This window comes from Sturnira hondurensis, unplaced genomic scaffold (genome assembly GCF_014824575.4).
Source record: "Sturnira hondurensis isolate 20B ecotype Veracruz unplaced genomic scaffold, ASM1482457v3 Scaffold0014432, whole genome shotgun sequence".
Classification (NCBI taxonomy): Eukaryota; Metazoa; Chordata; class Mammalia; order Chiroptera; family Phyllostomidae; genus Sturnira; species Sturnira hondurensis.
Genome location: NW_028087063.1, coordinates 1,324,943 through 1,342,397, shown reverse-complemented (window position 1 = coordinate 1,342,397; position 17,455 = coordinate 1,324,943).

The following is a 17,455-nucleotide window of genomic DNA, read 5'->3' as shown; positions in this document are numbered from 1 at the left end:
AGGGGAAGGAAGGGGAGAGAGAGAGAGCAAGCAAGAAACGTTAATGTGAGAGAGAGAAACATCCATCAGTTTCTTCCCCTATGCCCCAACCAGGGATCAAACCAGCAACATGGCGTGTTTTAGATATACCTGCAGGGCCGATTTAATGTAGCATACAAAGGTTTACTATGTTTTATTTCTTGAGATGTGAAATTGCAAATATACAAAAATTAATAAGATACACTTGGGGCTTTTGTGGACTTTTTGGTCCAGTGGGGGAGAGAGATGGGTCAAGAGCAGTAGCTATCTGTGCACTCCCACCTTCTGTAATAAAACCAGTGAAGCCAAAGGGGATTCAAATGCAAATAGGCCTTATTCAATGACTATTTCAGAGTCCTTACACATTTCTTCCCTGGACATTGCATTACTTACACTTGGGCCCCAAAAGAAGAAATTCCATAGCAGGTCACAAGCATTTTATTATGTGTATCTTGAAACTGTGCTCTTGGCCTTCTCACTGCAGACTAAGGTCTATTCTTCCTTGTTTTAGCTTTCTGTTGATGTTAGCTTTAAATTAATATATTGACTTATCACTGCCTAAGTTTCCAAACCGGCTCTGGTTTCTGATCACTGACTCTCTAGCTCAGANTAGCGTGGCTCTCCCCCTCATCTGGCCAAGAGGGGGTCCTCACTCTGCTAAAGCCACATGCCTCTCCCGCAGGCACTCTCTCCCAGAAGCAGCCCCAGTTCCAGCCTGGTTAGCCCCCACTCTGCTAAAGCCACATGGCTCTCAAGCAGGCCCTCTCTCAGAGAAGCAGCTCCCAATTCTAGCCTGGGTAACCGCCACTCACTTCTCCCTGGCCCAAAACTTGGCCACAGCTATTTAACATATCTATGCAACCAGTTAAAGGTTATAGATATGTTAAGTAACCATTCCAGAGGTTAGCTGCAAAACTGTTGCTATGCAAAACAGCTCTCAATGGCCCTGCTCCATTCGTCCCTTCCCCCAACCGACACCTTGGGGGGGGGGGGGGGTGAGGATATCTTAATATTTCCTCCAATATTCCTGTACACTTTGCGTTCTGGACACCATTCCAAATCTTTTCTGGGCCCCCCCTTGGCTGCACCCTGTATCACTCTTGGCCTTCTCACTGCAGACTAAGGTCTATTCTTCCTTGTTTTAGCTTTCTGTTGATGTTAGCTTTAAATTAATATATTGACTTATCACTGCCTAAGTTTCCAAACCGGCTCTGGTTTCTGATCACTGTCTCTCTAGCTCAGACCGAGGTTGCCGCATACTTTGGAGGAGGGCACCAGTTTCGCCTGTGGTAGAGAATGACCTCTTCCTCCTGTGCGTGCAGCTAAACCAGTTTTGCCACCATTTTGCGGTTCTGTGTAGTCACCTAATTGAGTTCTTGACAAAGAAATGTGAGTAGAAAGTCTGCGCTCCGCTTCCATGCCTGAGGCATTAAAAGCATCTCATACACAGCTCTCCACGCTCTCATCCTCTACAAATTGATGCAAAATTTTGACATAAGAAATGTCCAAACCTGTACAGAATTTTTAGGAGTTTATATTAGTCAAATTGACAACTGCTGGAAAGTAAAATCTCAACAGATGAAGAAAATGTCCCCTAGAATGGCGGTTTTGCAGCTTATTTCATACATTAGAAGAGATGTAAGGGCCTCGGGGTTACCTGGAATTGGTGGTAGAGTAAGGGGGCAGGAGAAAGCAAAGTGAGGAAATCTCTGAAATTGGATAAAAAGTAACATGGAGAGACACATACTTCTTTTACATTGGTGGGTACAGGATAATTAACAGTTACCATTTACATAACAGAGATGGTATTTTGGGAGAACCAGATCACAGTGACAGGAAAGATTTTGTGATCTCCTCCTCTGGTGCAACGATTATGCCCTGAGGGGCCTGGAAAAGGAGATCACTCTGACATTCCATAGGTTTGTTACCTTAGAAACAAAAAGACAACAGACAGGCTCACAGAAGGTAAAGATTGACCTTTGTCAAGAAAGATACAGGCCTAGAACGGGATTATGCACCATTATCAGATTTTAGTGAGAAATTTTTATGTTCAGACTACATGGTTACTTTCATTGTCTAAGTTTACAAGGCCTGACGTACTGGCCTCCTACCCAAACTTGTCGTGTTCAGTATATGACCATTTTTGTCCACAAACAAAGAAAAAATACGGGAGATAGACTGGAAAAAAAGAAGCAAAACTGTTGGTTTTGAATCTAATAAACTTCACCTTAATAGTTAAAAGAATAATTTTATTTAATTTATTGCAAGCAATGTCAACAGGTAAAGTGTTTGCTGTTTGAAGAAATTGGCAAATCTTGCATTTGCATCTCAGTTACCTTCAGGTTCAAAGTCAGAATGTAAACTCTTAAAATTGCTATTGAATGGTCAGAATAGTTTAGGGACTGAAATGTAATCTTTATCATTTCCTTTCTTGGTTCCATGAGAAATGGAAAAATATAAATTTAACTGCCTTCAGAATTTTAATCACCTTGTAATTTAATTTACGTTTCTGTGGCCACAAGGCATTCTGTGCAATAAAACTAAAATGCTGTGAAGGGGAGCAACTTCTGATAATTGGTGGTTTTTGTCATGAATTTTGGTTGTGTTTCTAATTCAGCTGCAGAAACATTAGACTGCATTGTGTTTGTCAGGTTACAGGGGTTTTTTTGACAGGCAGTGCCGTGGGTGGCATAGTAATATTCTTCTAAAACACTATTCCACTATGACAGGGAACTCCTGTGGATACTTAGAGAATCCAGAATATATTCATGTACTCTTTATTTTATCTTTATAGTTGTTCTTTCACACTGTTTTTGATTCCTCTAAGTGACTCATTGTTCCAGATTTTTTTTCCTATAAAAAGAATGAGAAAACTACCCATCTGGCAGTTGTTAGCAGTGAATTGAAAAGATTTGGGACAATTCCCTGGCAGAGTGGCACTTAACATTTGTGTCACTGATGACAGAAATACAATAACTACGTTAACATAAATATACCCCTTTTGAAGTGTCAAAATGTTTTCAGGCTTCACCAACTACTTTAGATATGATAAATAACAGTGCTTCTCTCAAAGGAGCTATCGTTTTCTATCTTTCATGAAAGATAAAGTCCGTATTAGTGTTTAAATCTTTCAAATAATATATGTAGAGGAAATAGCTTCATAGGTTTTCAACATAAATCTAAAGTAGTTAGCAAAAGGTAAGCTCGCAACAAAACAGTAGGAGACCCTGCCTTTGTCAAAGACAGTAGCACTCAGCTTCCTTTTCTTAACTGTTCATTAAGCAGCTAAGATCCTAACTTTCTTGACTTGTTAATTCATTGAAGCTTAAATATTTAATTGTAAAGATTTAGTGGGATTTTTTTGCAAATACATTTTACTTTATTATTAGTCACATACTACAGCATGATTTTCTTTGAAGAGATCTATAAAAGTAATGAAAGACAAAATACTCAGAGTACACATCTTTCATAACTGGACTAAACGATGGGCGAGATCGTAAGTGGAGGAAATTAATGAATTGAAGAAGCAAAACAGATGGTGAGGCTGCATGCACATGCCAATACACGCCAGCTTGCAGTCTGTTCCAGACTCTGCGAAGTCCAGAAACAGTGGAAGGGATAACAAGAGCTTGCTTTAACAGAAAAAGACTCGAGTTCCCGGATGTCCTTAGAAGCAAACCTCCTTGATACAGGGTGCAGCCAAGGGCGGGGGGGGGGGGCAAAANGGAGGAAATTAATGAATTGAAGAAGCAAAACAGATGGTGAGGCTGCATGCACATGCCAATACACGCCAGCTTGCAGTCTGTTCCAGACTCTGCGAAGTCCAGAAACATAGTGGAAGGGATAACAAGAGCTTGCTTTAACAGGAAAAGACTCGAGTTCCCGGATGTCCTTAGAAGCAAACCTCCTTGATACAGGGTGCAGCCAAGGGGGGGGGGGGGGGGCAAANGGGGGGGGGGGGGGGGGGGGGGGGGGGGGGGGGGGGGGCAAAAAAAGATTTGGAATGGTGTCCAGAACTCAAAGTGTATAGGCATATTGGAGGAAATATTATTGAAATGCCCCCCACCCCCCTGCCATCAGTTGGGGGAAGGGACAAATGGAGCAGGGCCATTGAGAGCTCTTTTGCATAGCAACAGTTTTGCAGCTAACCTCTGGAATGGTCATTTAACATATCTATAACCTTTAACTGGTTTCATAGATATGTTAAAGAGCTGTGGCCAAGTTTTGGGCCAGGGAGAAGGGAGTGGCAGCTACCCAGGCTGGAATTGGAGGCTGCTTCTGAGACAGAGTGCCTGCTTGAGAGCCATGTGGCTTTAGCAGAGTGAGGACCCCCTCTTGGCCAGGTGAGGGGGAGAGCCACGCTGTTTTGGAAAGATGTAGACCTCTGTAGCCATTAGGAGGGAGAGCCACGCAGTTTCAGCAGAGTGCAGACCCCCTCTTGGCCAGGTGAAAGGGAAGACCACGCAGCTTTGCCAGAATGGAGATCCCTGCGGCCAGGTGAAGAAGAAAGACGCGCTTTGGGTGGAGTGCGGCTTTGGTAGAAGAGGCCCACGCAGCTTTGGCGTGCTCCCTTTGGCTGAGTGGCCTGGAAACCAGGAGAGACTTTGACTGGAACTTGGTACAAAGAACTCTTGCCAGTGAAAGGTGCCGCATGACTTTGGATTAGTTGGAGATCCTGCCTGGACAGGCAACACAACTCACAGTGCCAGCAACCTGAAAAATGGACGTGTACTCTTTTCCTGATTTACGGTACCCAGAGTTGGGATAGTGGGAGAAGGGAGCGCTGTGTGTGTGTGTGTGTGTGTGTGTAGGTGTATACCCTTAAAGACTTTAATATTTAATGAAGGCATTAGGCCTGAATAGCATTAAATAAACATTTTGTTTCCTTTTCACAAATCTCTGGCATTGAGAGATGTCTTTCCAATTGGCGGCGGACAGAAGAGCCCAATAGATATTAGTATACTGTCCTTGGGAGGGGCCTCTGTTTTCCGGAGCAGTTTTTTGGCATCCCTGGGTGGGTCAAGTATTGCTCCCCCTCTCGGACCCTTGTTCGGTAACATCCTGGCCAACACAAATTGCCCCATGCAAAGCAGTATTCCACAGAAATGCTGTGTGTCTGGCCTTCTGGATGTTTGTATGCTAAAGCAGGTGGTCTTTTTCCAGTGGAGAAGAGTCTCCTCCAAACGCTGTCAAGACAGTAGATGATGGAGATAAAGGGAAATACAGATGCAAAATGGTTCTCTTTTCTTCCATAGGACTATCGATGTTTTTCTGTGTAATTAATCTTTCCTTTGTTCTTTACTGACATGTAGTGGATATCACACTAATCTATCAGAGTTATACGCATGATTTAAATGTTAGTTCTCCTAATTGGTTTATTACTACTTCAATCTGCTAAGAAAAGCTTTGAAAAATCCACTATTAGGACAATAAAAATACTGGTAAAGTAAACTGAAAATATTAAGTAAATTAAGGCAATTTTCTTTTGACCTCAGCATGTCTTTTCAGTTGCTAAGATAGTGGCAAATTCAAAATTTGACAAGGGCATTCCCAGGTCCTAACCCAAGATTATTTTCGGTAAGTGTTCAGGTTAGTGCCTTGTGGGTAAACTACATTTAAGTCATCGATGAAATAAGGTTAGACCAAAAGTCAGGTGTTAATGGGTTTAAACATCTAAATTTTTGCTGAAGCTTAGTTGTTACAGTAAACATTTGGGAGGAAACTAAATGTCAAACACTATGAGATTGGTAAAAAAAAAGAGTATATATTTTATACTATGGAATATAGGCAGCCAAGGGAATCATTTACAGACAATATATGATATATTATCAGTTAAAAAATTAAATCAATTCAGTATAGACTGCTTTGATATTTGTTTCTCTTCTTGAGAACCAATGGTGGATCCAGTGATAATATTCAATAACCATCTGTTAAATAGACTTCAAGACGGACTGGCACAACTGAGGCACTGCACTACAGGGACCGATCTGCCTTTGGTGGACAGGGTTTTGAGGATAGCTGAGCCACGGGGGCGTCATAGGGCACTCTTCACACAAACGTCACTAGAGCCAAACAAGCCTACGTGACTCCACAAGTGCACCCCTGCCTTGGAGCCTGAGATCAAAATTCAAATACGGCTGATGTATGGCTTTCTTGCCTTTTTTAATGGTCTGTCCACAGATCTCTAATAAATCAGTCTTTTTTCATTTTCTACACACCTGGTAGACAGGCATGTAGAATCTACGTGATTGGCCAGTCATGAGTTGGCCAAACCAAACAAGTAGACTAGGAGGTAATTGATGCTTAAAATTCCCAATTCAATGCAGAAGACACTTTGCAACCCATAGAAACTATTCTAGTGAGACACATACAGTATCTATTAAATGCACTTATTCCAAAAATAAATAAGGGGTATTTGAATACACTAAAAATATGAAGGATGTGAGAAAGAATGTACACATTAGTGCCAAATATACAGTAATTTTTAAATTGGTCATCTCTCTTCACCTTGCCTAACCAAACCCCAGATAATATTTTCTTCCCTCTTCTGACAGTGGTTAGATGGGATAAGAGTCTCATCTAATGGATTCATTGCTCTACCCAGGAACCAAAAGTGAGAGAGTAAATTTGACAGGTTTTTGTTTAGTAGTTTGATGTCAGAGGGAACAATAGTATCTCTTTGCAAGCCCATGCATTCTCTTTATTAGAAGGGCTTCTTATCAATATCCCATAAGGCACAGGTGACAAACACAAGGCCCTCAGGCCAGGCTCCACCTTGTTTTACCCAGCCCAGCACCTTGTCTCTATCTGGCAGCAGCACCGAGCTCCTTGCCTCTAGTGAAGGAGTAGTTACATTTACACAGTCCTAAAATTACAGTCGGCCCTCTGAAGGCAACTGCGAGGCTGATGTGGTCCGTGGTAAAAATGAGTTTGATGCCCTTGCCATTAAGGCATCAAGAATTTATACCTCTCTGTGTAATATTCATTACTTTGTTCAGAGGGAATACCAAGCATAAACATTTACAAAAAGAAATCTTCCCTGGGGAGGGATTACAGTGAGAGGATGAGAAAGAAAATGGATTAACACTAGATTTTTCCGGGAAATACATATATAGTCTAGGTACTTCTACTTAGGCAACCAGTCTAGGATTTTGAATCCCTAAAAGCAACACAAAAATTGTGAGAATCTGCGAAGTGGAAGAAAGATATAGAATGGAAAGCAGAAGGGAAACAAAACCTTCTTTCTTTTAACTTCTTCTAGAGCCCGAGGCCAATTTTCCACGGAAAATAAGCTTTAATCTTTGGGAAGCTATTAATACTAAGTGTCAGGTACCCACACTTATTAAGATCTGATCACACTGAAACTCCTGGCCAGCGGGGCCTATGCTGGGTTCATCTTCTTTAGTCCTGGACTATAAGTAGTGAGGTAAGTTGAAGGTAAATCAAAATGAATAAAACAGTGACTTCTTTCATCAAATTTTCTTCCAAAAAGGAGTCTCTTAAACAAAGTAGTTAAACTTTATAACAGGCATGTGTGCCGGGTACAGAGGGAACACAGGTTGGTGAAAGTCGTCCATTTTGGGGGGGGGGAAACCAGCAGAGGTTTTGTAGAGCAGGTGATGTTCACGTTGATGTTCATTTTAGGAAGAAAATGAGCAAAGAGGATCACAGACAAAAGGAGAAGCAGGGTGAGCCAAAGTTACGGGTCTTACTAGGGTCCAATTGTACTTCCTGTGCAATTTCACTAATATAGTAATTTGTGAAACTATCTTACTCCAAAACTAATTATTAGATATCCATTTGCTTTTTTTTAAACATTGTCTTCTAAGTCTATATAATGGCTTGTCTCATAGAGAAGAGAGCCGTGAATTAGGTTAGATTTTGTTGCTTTAGCAAGCTCAAATTGCCATTTGCTTTTTTAGCTTTATATTCATAAAGTATCTATCTGTCATATCAGGGTTTATACCACCCATTTGCAAATATAATGAGTATTTCTGATTCTGAGATAGATATCTGTTACTATTTTCTTTTTCTCAAGAAAGGAAAACTAGAAATAGAATTTTCTCTTAGATTATAAAATGAATCTGTGACATCTTCTGGTACTCAGTGCCAGTCATGTTTCAACTGAGTTTCTTTATGTTAAATTACAGGTCATCTCAGTAATAGATTTACTCTCAGACTCGCATTTCTGAACATCATTGGAAGGCTGTTTTTCCTAGCTGTGAATTGAACTATATCAACGGTGGTTATAGAACCATGCCAAACAATCTGGCAGCGACCCGACAACACTGATAACTTTGGGAAATGGTGGCACAGTGCTGTGACAGAATGATACTTCTAAAGTCACAAGACTTAACTGTGGCAATAACAAGCACAGTAAGTATAGGTTATATATTTGAGATTTTTTGACTTACAGTATGTGAGTAGGGACCAAAAAAAAAAGAAAGTCTATAAAAATGACTTCTAAAGACAGTGACATGTGAAGACAGAGCAGCTGTATGTTTGACTTTCTGAAATAGCTTCTTGTAAAGCGGAAATCTCTGACTCAGTACGCACGCAGGACCGTGAAAGCAGCTGCTGTGTAGAGTTCTGTGATTCTGTGCCAAACCTCGATGTTGAAGTGATAAGGGGGGTTAGAAAGTCAATGTTCGCTTTTTTGAGTCCTTGCACGTACTTGTTTCTAAGTCTCTGCTTAGGAAAATCAGACAAGCTCTTTAGGTGAAAGGAATGGCGGAAAAGCAAATGGACCTGGTCCTTGAACCTTTGGATATCGTGCCAGCAGCGGCAGCTAAGCATTCAAATCCTTAGTGCTTCGTAGAATTTTTTTCTAGAATTCCTACATAAAGATATGCTTTTCTTTCATTTTTAATATAGAAATCACAAAGGTCACCTAATTCAACCCTCATTTAACACTTTGGAGAACCAAGACACAAAGAAGTAAAGGAGCAGGGCCACACAGCCAGGACTGGATTCAGCTTTCCTGTGCCAAGGGCAGATGGACGTCACCCAGCTCAGGTGATTACCATCAAGGGCTGTACTTATCATTTTTCTCTAGAGACCCCAAGTTCAAAATAATATTGTGACTCTAAATTCCTATAGGTATTAAATAATAATTAATTACCATATGCATAATTGTCCTTTATTTGTTTTTTTTTAACAAACATTATCTAATAGTAATTGTAAGTCAGGACATACATTGTAAATTTAAAAAACAACATGTTCCCTGTCTCTGTGGACATTAAAACACCCTAGGTATTATACAATATGATTGCATAGTGCTTGTATACTATCCTACAATTTCCATTTGTAGTAAGTGCTGTGAAGAAAAAGAACAGTGTACAATGAAAGCAAATAATGAGGGTCTAATCATTTATTTTACACTCGATGGTCAGAAAAGTCTTCCTCAGTAAGGGGCATTTGAACTCAAATTGCAAAGCTAAAGAGGTTAGCCAGATGCAGAGTGGTGGGTGTGCGAGGGGGGAGTCCTAACAAAGGGAGCACCATGAGGCTACCGGTGTTTGAGGTTGTAAAGGGAGGTTAGTACACGTGGAGACTGGAGAGTCAGGGATGAGTGACAGAGAATGAGATTGGAGAGGTAGTCAGGGACTTGATCACATAAGATCTAATAGGTGACGCTAAAGAGTTTGAATTTTATTCTGAGTGCAATGGACATCTTTTGAAGCATTTTTTCCAGAGGGATGCTAATATGATCTAATTGACATTGTTAAAATGACCAGTTTTCTGATTAGCATTTGAGGATTACTCAGGTCAACACATAAAGTACATACATGACAACTAGAACCACAGAAATTTTAACTCATACTGCCTTGGTGCAGGATATTGTACAACTTGCACAAGTATGGAAGCCCAGCAACAATAGGTGAAACCTCAAGGTGCAGTCTTCACAGAGGAGGCTCCAAACCTCACCATTTCCCTGTTTATTCCTTGGTTTCCAACCTTGTACCCAGGACACTCAGTTACTGCCCTTCTCTTGTTCCAAACATTGTCTCCTTACCCAGGAACTTAGCTTTGCATTTGTCTGGCTTTCAATCTCATTTCTGCTGTCTTCTTTTATTTTATGACTCTAGTGTGTTTGACAGTCCTTAGGATGTAGTAGAGCTCATTTTAAATGTGTTTGAAGGAATAAAGGATAAATAAATAATATAAATAGGAACTTGGAGTTTGCTATAAACAAAGAATACCAATCATTGTATTGCCCAGTGGTGAGAAAATTAAATTTGAAACTATAATTTATTCTATTTTGATTACTACCTCCAATTAACTAGATACTTTAAGTAGTTTTTCTGTTTTTTTTTTGTCAAATCTCCATGATCCTCATTCAACTGAAATTACCGATGCTCTATAACTAGTTGTACAATAATTTAAAATGAAATATGAGACACTGTAATATGCCTTCACATTGGATACCCTGACTATCTTCATAAAGAGTACCTTTGAGGCTTGATTTCTCCTTTGAGATTTTGATTTGACTTATGACCTCTTTGTTCAACTTTTTTTCCTGGAATGAAAGAGCTGTCAGATAGTCATGCCATTAAGTGTCCTGCAACAAGGCCAAGAGCGTCTCCAGCTGTCTCGGAGTGCTTCAGATTGATGAATATTCACTTTCCTGCTCTCCTGAGGTCATTTAGAATGCTGTGTATTTGTGGTCTCCCTGCTGGTATTCATTTGACCTTGAGATAACACACATCATCAGAACACATCTGACGCATCTGAATTAGGTGTGTGTGGTTTGGGGGTTTTTGTTTTTTTTTACTTTAAAGAAAGCTAAAGGTATTGTAGGGTACTATGTTTCTTAAGTGATTTCTATGGTAAGTTGGCAATATGATATGAAAAACTAGTATTTTTCTAAAGGTCAGAATGAATGCCTATTAAATAAATACTAAGCAGATAAAACTTAGAAAAATGTAAATAAGTGTAGTTCATTATTTACTCACTCACACCCATTCCATTGCTCTCTCGCCATTACCTATTGCTTCCTTTCCCATGGGAAAACCTATTCTGAGTCCTTTGTCTTAATCCTTGGGGCCTATGCTCTCTGTTATCTGTCACCACTGGAAATGGTTCGGGTCAACAAATCTCCTGGGGTTTTATTGATATTGACTCAAAGCATAATACTCCAGGAGCACTAATATTTTACTAAGGGATTTGTAAAGACCAAGAAGAAATGATGTCTTAAATTGTGGCCTTTCAGAAGGGGATTTATACTGGAGCTGGTCTGAGTCTGAGTAAGTCTACCCTCCTAGTGCCCTTCAAGTCCAACCAGTTAGGTCTACCCTGCCATTTCAGCCCTGGGGAAGAAATCAAAGCAGGTTGTTTCTTTCTTGCAACACTATCATTATCTAAAAAGGAGAAAATGTGAGATCTGGAATCAGATAGGTTCATTGCCAAGTTCTAAATACTTGGCTTGGTCTTCAAAATGTGTGTATGCACGTGTGATTCATAGGCTTTATTTAAAATCATTATTTAATTATCATTCTGACACATAATATTCTTATTATTCCTTCAGGTTAGTTAGTCTTTGTGGAATCCTTAGATCTAAAATAGGAATAAAATCTCATTCTCAATTTAACTGGAATTGATTTAAGTGGAATATAATAGCAACACATGCAGTGCCTGACACATCATGGTGGTCGGTTAATATTAGACCCCTTAGCTAAACAAAAAGCAACTTACATTATGTACCATCTCTTTGAAACTAGCATGAACAAAGTGTTACTTTTATAAATAACATGCATAAATATGATTAAATTACAGGGACTAAACATTTGGTAGATGTGTGTGGTATTGTTAAATACATTTACTGACTTTACTTCAAGCAATGCTCATACACACAAAAAGAAATTAACTTTAAAATATTAGAAGTGTATATATTACAAAAAAAATCAAAGCAGTAGTAGTAATAAAATAAATCATCAGAATTCAACCTAAAGTTGGTATATAAAAATGTTCCATAGCTCTAAACCAATTTTTATGCTAAAGTTGTTTTGGACTTTTATGAAACCATACCTTGAGTTAGATGGAGAAAAAATACTTCATAACAAAACATTTCATGACAAAGGGCTTCCAGAGAAAAACACCCTGCTTCTGGGCATCCATGACTAAGGCCCAATGCATGCAGCAAATTGTCGGAAAACCCTCAGGTATTTGTTCTCTCGCCCCACTTTAGGAAAGAGCTCTATCATTTAATGCACTGTTCCGTGACTTCTTTGTCAATGACTTCCTCTTATCAACTCAAACACTTCCAAGTTAAATTTCCTCTCACCTAGAGAAAGGGAAAGACTCTGACAATGAGAAATTTCTTGCTTACTGTGGTCAGTATGGCTAGGCCTCCTCTGAGTCTAGTGACCCATTGGAAATAGGACGCAAAGGGAGATAATGGGCAGAGCGAGGAAGTGTCTCCCCCAGACTGATGTTTTAAAGTATAGCAGAATCATTCTCTGATTCGGTGGATTTTTCAATCTGTATTGGTTGCAATGACCATGAAATTTCCAGTGTAGCTCCAGGAAGAAATAAAGAGACGTGAAAGAGAATTTTCCAACCTTATCATTATTCTGAACATGTTATTTCCACTGCTTTCTGCTGGCTTAGTAAACTGAGTGCAATCAGCCTGGAACTATTTCTAAACATACCATTTTCCAAAGCAATTAAGAATTCTGGTAAATGTTGAGATTTGAATGTATTTTCAACCTATTTGTAAGAGTTAGGTAAAAATTCTAAAAGTCAATGAGTGCAATAAAACATTTTTGAGTCAGTTGTTAAAACCACTAGAGTATTGGAGAGTGATGCTGTTGGGCTAGTACATATACCAAACTCCTGATATCTTCCATGAGTCACACAAATGGAAATAAGAAGATATTTTTGTTGTTGATATTATTGTTGATTTCTGTATTACTGGAAAATAGAATAGTGTTTCTAGCATCCAGTAGTAGCTCAATCAATATTTGCTGAGGGACCAAAGGAATGAATGAATAATAAAAGCAGAATATATACAGTGCTCTAAGAGAGGATGCATGTGTGAGGGTGTAGAAGCAGTCTTAGAAGCAGTGGTAGAACAGGGAGTACCATGGAGAGTAGAGAAGAGGAGAAAAGGCAGGGCTCAAATGGAAGGATGGAAAATTTATCTGCAGAGGGAAATGATACATCATAAGTGAGGACAAAGTGCACACCTTTGACAAAGATAAAGGAAAGGGTGTCCACGTAGAACATAGTAGAAAGGCCTAGTGCAAAGGAAGGGCTGGATTATTCACAAATGTGAATATGGAAAGAGATCATAGAGTCATTTTTTTGTCCTTGGGGGAAAAAGCTCATAATAACTGAGAAAAAGATACCAGTAGTTAACAGTTAAACTAGAAAACTACAGTTAGGGACAAGGGAGGAAAGAAGAGAAGGAAAGTGTAAGAACTGAGCAGGCTGCAGTATTCCAGGAGCCGTGCTCATACTGGGGCTGCTAGGGGCAGCAAACTGACAGACTCAGAGCAGACAGGGTAGTGAGCGACTAGGGCCAAAGGGAAAAACAGAAAACATCTGCTCCTTCTAACGACAGCGGTCAATACAGCTTCTGTGATTGCTTGCTATGCCGACAGATTAACTCAAAGAGAAGCCAACAATCTGCATTTGAATGTACAGTCTTCTACTTTGTATATGTTAGGGACTGATTCAACTTCTATACAAATAGTTTATGGTGCAGAGAAACATGGATTTACAAAACATAGCATTAAGGAAAAAAAGAAAAGGAATGAGATTCATGGCATAATATCAATTATCTAAATTAAAAAATACATTCACCTTAAACAACACAATATATTCTGTAAGGTTTCATGTACATCAGATGGTATAAATCAGATATATTAAAGTCTTGCCTTGGTTATGGGCATCAAGACTACAAGAAATGAATGAGGAATACCACATTTTTTTAAAAATCAAGAAGAGTTGTACATGGGTGTATAATAATAACATGCAATGGAGTATAAGGTGTGATTATCCAACTTTCTATACATAAGATTCAAAAATCAATTAGTAAATATAATTCAAATAAAATATGCAGTAAATTTTCAAATGAATGAAGAAAAACATGTTAGTAGTTGAATTTGGTCTATAAGATACTGGTTTGAAAATCTTAATTTTTACTCTGTCCTGAAGGAGCTCACCCCCAGTGTGGTAAGAAAATTGGAGAATTTTGAAGAAGACAGGCTGGTTGATGAGCTCAGAGGCCGTGGCTTACGGGCACTAAGTCACTGCTGCTGCTGCTGCTGCTGCTGCTGCTTCTGCTGTGTCCGCTGCTGATGCTCTTTCACGTGATTTTGTGCACGGGGTGGCCAAGGGGGTGAGGAGCAAAAGATGGCCAAAACGACTCTCATCCAGCAATAGGGACTTCACAGTTCCCAATTTTCATTTTTTTAAGTTCTTCAATTTGCCTCTTTTTAAAAACAATTGTAAACTCTCCCGACATGTACTTCACAATCACAGCCGATGGTGTCTAGACCAACACTTATTCCCTTCTACCAGTATTTTCCATGTGGGACCATGCCAGTGAACATGACATTTGGCTTCTCCCATCCTTTTATGTACCCTTCCCCAGGGGTTAAGAAGTACTATATCTTTGGGAGATGGGGAAAGGGCTTGAAACAGCTCACTCTTCTTTCCCCTTTCCTCTTTAAAGGGAAAGGCCACAGAATTCCAGTACCGTCTGTAGCTTGGTTGTAATGTTTGAGTAATTCTGAAGAGCTGTGTACACAAAATTGACTTCTCTACTTCTCTAACAATAACCATTCTAAAACCACACTGTCCCCAAATTATTATTGGTGGTCATAAAGCTGAAATTTTGTTATTCATCTGCTTTATTCTTTAACTCAATAAATTCAGAACATAAGCAGAGGACAGGGGTGTTTTGTTTGAGCTCAAGGGTCTTAAGGTATTATTATATCTTATCAACTCATCGCAATCAAAATTTACTTAAGAAGAAAATAAAACAGAATTTAAGCCTTATTTCATGATATAAAACTTTAAAATATATATAGAATAAAATTTTAAAGAAATTTCACATGGAATTATTCTTATTTAATTTTTATTGTATTTTTCCTGTTAACCATTTAGTCCCCTATGCCCTCCTCCTCCCAGCAATGACCACACCGTTGTCCATGTCCGTGAGTCCCTTTTCCTTTTTGCTCAATGCCTCCACCACGTCCCTTCTCAACACTAGCTGTCATCCTGCTCTTCAAGTCTGTCCCCATTTTCCTAGTTAGTTCACTTTGTTCATTAGATTCCACATGAGTGAAATCATATGGTATTTGTTTTTCACTCACCACCCTATTTCACTTAGCATAATGTTCTCCAGGTCCATTCATACTGTTGCAAAGGGTAAAATTCTATTTATTTTTTTACAGCTGAGTAGTATTCCATTGTGTAAATATCAATAGTTGTTTTATCCACTCATATCTGACAGACACTTGGGCTACTTCCATATCTTTTTGATTGTAAGTAAGACATCAGTGACCATAGCGGTAGTGGTGTTCTTTTGAATTAGTGTTTTGGGTTCCTTTGGATATATTCCCAGAAGTGGAATCACTGGGTCAAAAGATAGATACATTTTTAATTTTTTGTGGTCAATCCATACTACTTTCCACAGTGGCTGCACCAATTATCTGCATTCCAACCAACAGTGCAAAAGGGTTCCCCTTTCTCCACATTCCTGCCAGCACTTGTTGTTTGTTGATTTATTGAGGGTAGCCATTCTGACAAGTGTGAGATGAAACCTTATTTTGGTTTTAATTTGCATTTCTCTGATGATGAGTGATGTTGAGCATATTTTTATATGTCTGTCTATTGGTCATCTGTATGTCCTCTTTGAGGAAGTGTCTATTCAGGTGTTTTGCCCAGTTTTTAATTGGGTGGGGGTTTTTTGATGTTGAGTTTTGTAATTTCTTTTTAAATTTTGGATATTAACCCCTCGTCAGATGCATTGACGAATATGTTCTTCTGTTCTGTGAGTTACCCTTTTATTTTGTTGACAATTTTCTTTGCTGTGCAAAACATTTTTAGCTTGATGTAGTCCCATTTATTTAGTTTTTGTTTTGTTTCCCTTGCCTGGGGATAAAGTATGTCTTATAAAATATTGCTTCAAGCAGTGTCTGAGATTTTGCTGCATATGTTTTCTTCTAGGATTTTTATGTTTTATGGGTCTAATACTTAAGTCATTGGTCCATTTTGAATTTATTCCTGTGTGTGGTATAAGAAGGTGGTCTCATTTTATTTTTAGGCACATATCTGTCCAATTTTCCCCACTGCATTTGTTGAATAAACTATCTGTAGCCCAATATATATGCTTGTTTTGTCTATTGAATGTTGATTGACTATTAAGGTGTGCATTTATTCCTAGGCTCTCTATTCTCTTACCCTGATTTATGTATCTGTTTTTATGCCAGTGCCATGCTGTTTTGATCATATGGAATTATTAATGCTGAATATTTGAAGTGTTTAATTCTTTTAAGCTTTTAAAATTCTTAAATTATAAAAACCCTTAGTATATGCTCCTTGTTATCTTTTTAAATTATATTTTATTATGCTATTACAGTTGTCCTGATTTTTTCCCCTTTGTCTCCCCCCACCCAGCACCCCCCACTTCTTCAGGTAATCCCCCCACTATTGTTCAAATCCTTGGGTCATGCATACACATTCTTTGGCTACTCCACTTCCTAGACTGTACTCTATAACCCCATGGTATTCTGTATCTATGTGTACTTCTTAATCCCCTCACCTCTTCACCCATTCCCTCGCATCCCCTTCCCATCTGGCAACCACCAAAACACTCTCTGTAGCTTTGATTCTGTCTGTGTTCTTCTTATTGTAGTTTGTTTTTTAAATTCAATTGTTGATAGTTTCGCATTTTTCCTATTTGACTGTTCATAGTTTTGATGTTCTTCTTTTTCTTAAATAAGTCCTTTTCACATTTCATATAATAATGGTTTTGTGATGATGAACTCCTTTAGTTTTTCTTATCTGGCAAGCTCTTTGTCTGCCCTTCAGTTCTAAATGATAGCTTTTCTGGGTAAAGAAATCTTAGCTGTAGTTCCCTGCTTTTCGTGACTTTGAATATTTCTTGCCAATCCCTTCTAGCCTGCAAAGTTCCTTTTGAGAAATCAGCTAACTGTCTTATGGAACTCCCCTCTAGGTAACTAACTTATTTTCTTTTGCTGCTTTTAAGATTCTCTCTTTATCTTTAACCTTTGGCTTTTTAATTATAATGTGTCTTAGAGTGGGCCTCTTTGCATCCATCTTGATTGGAACTCTGTATGCTTCCTGGATTTGCATGTCTATTTCCTTCACCAAATCAAGAAAGTTTTCTTTGATTATTTTTTCAGATATATTTCTATTTTTTCTTCTCCTTCTGATACCCCTATGATACAAGTATTGGACCTCT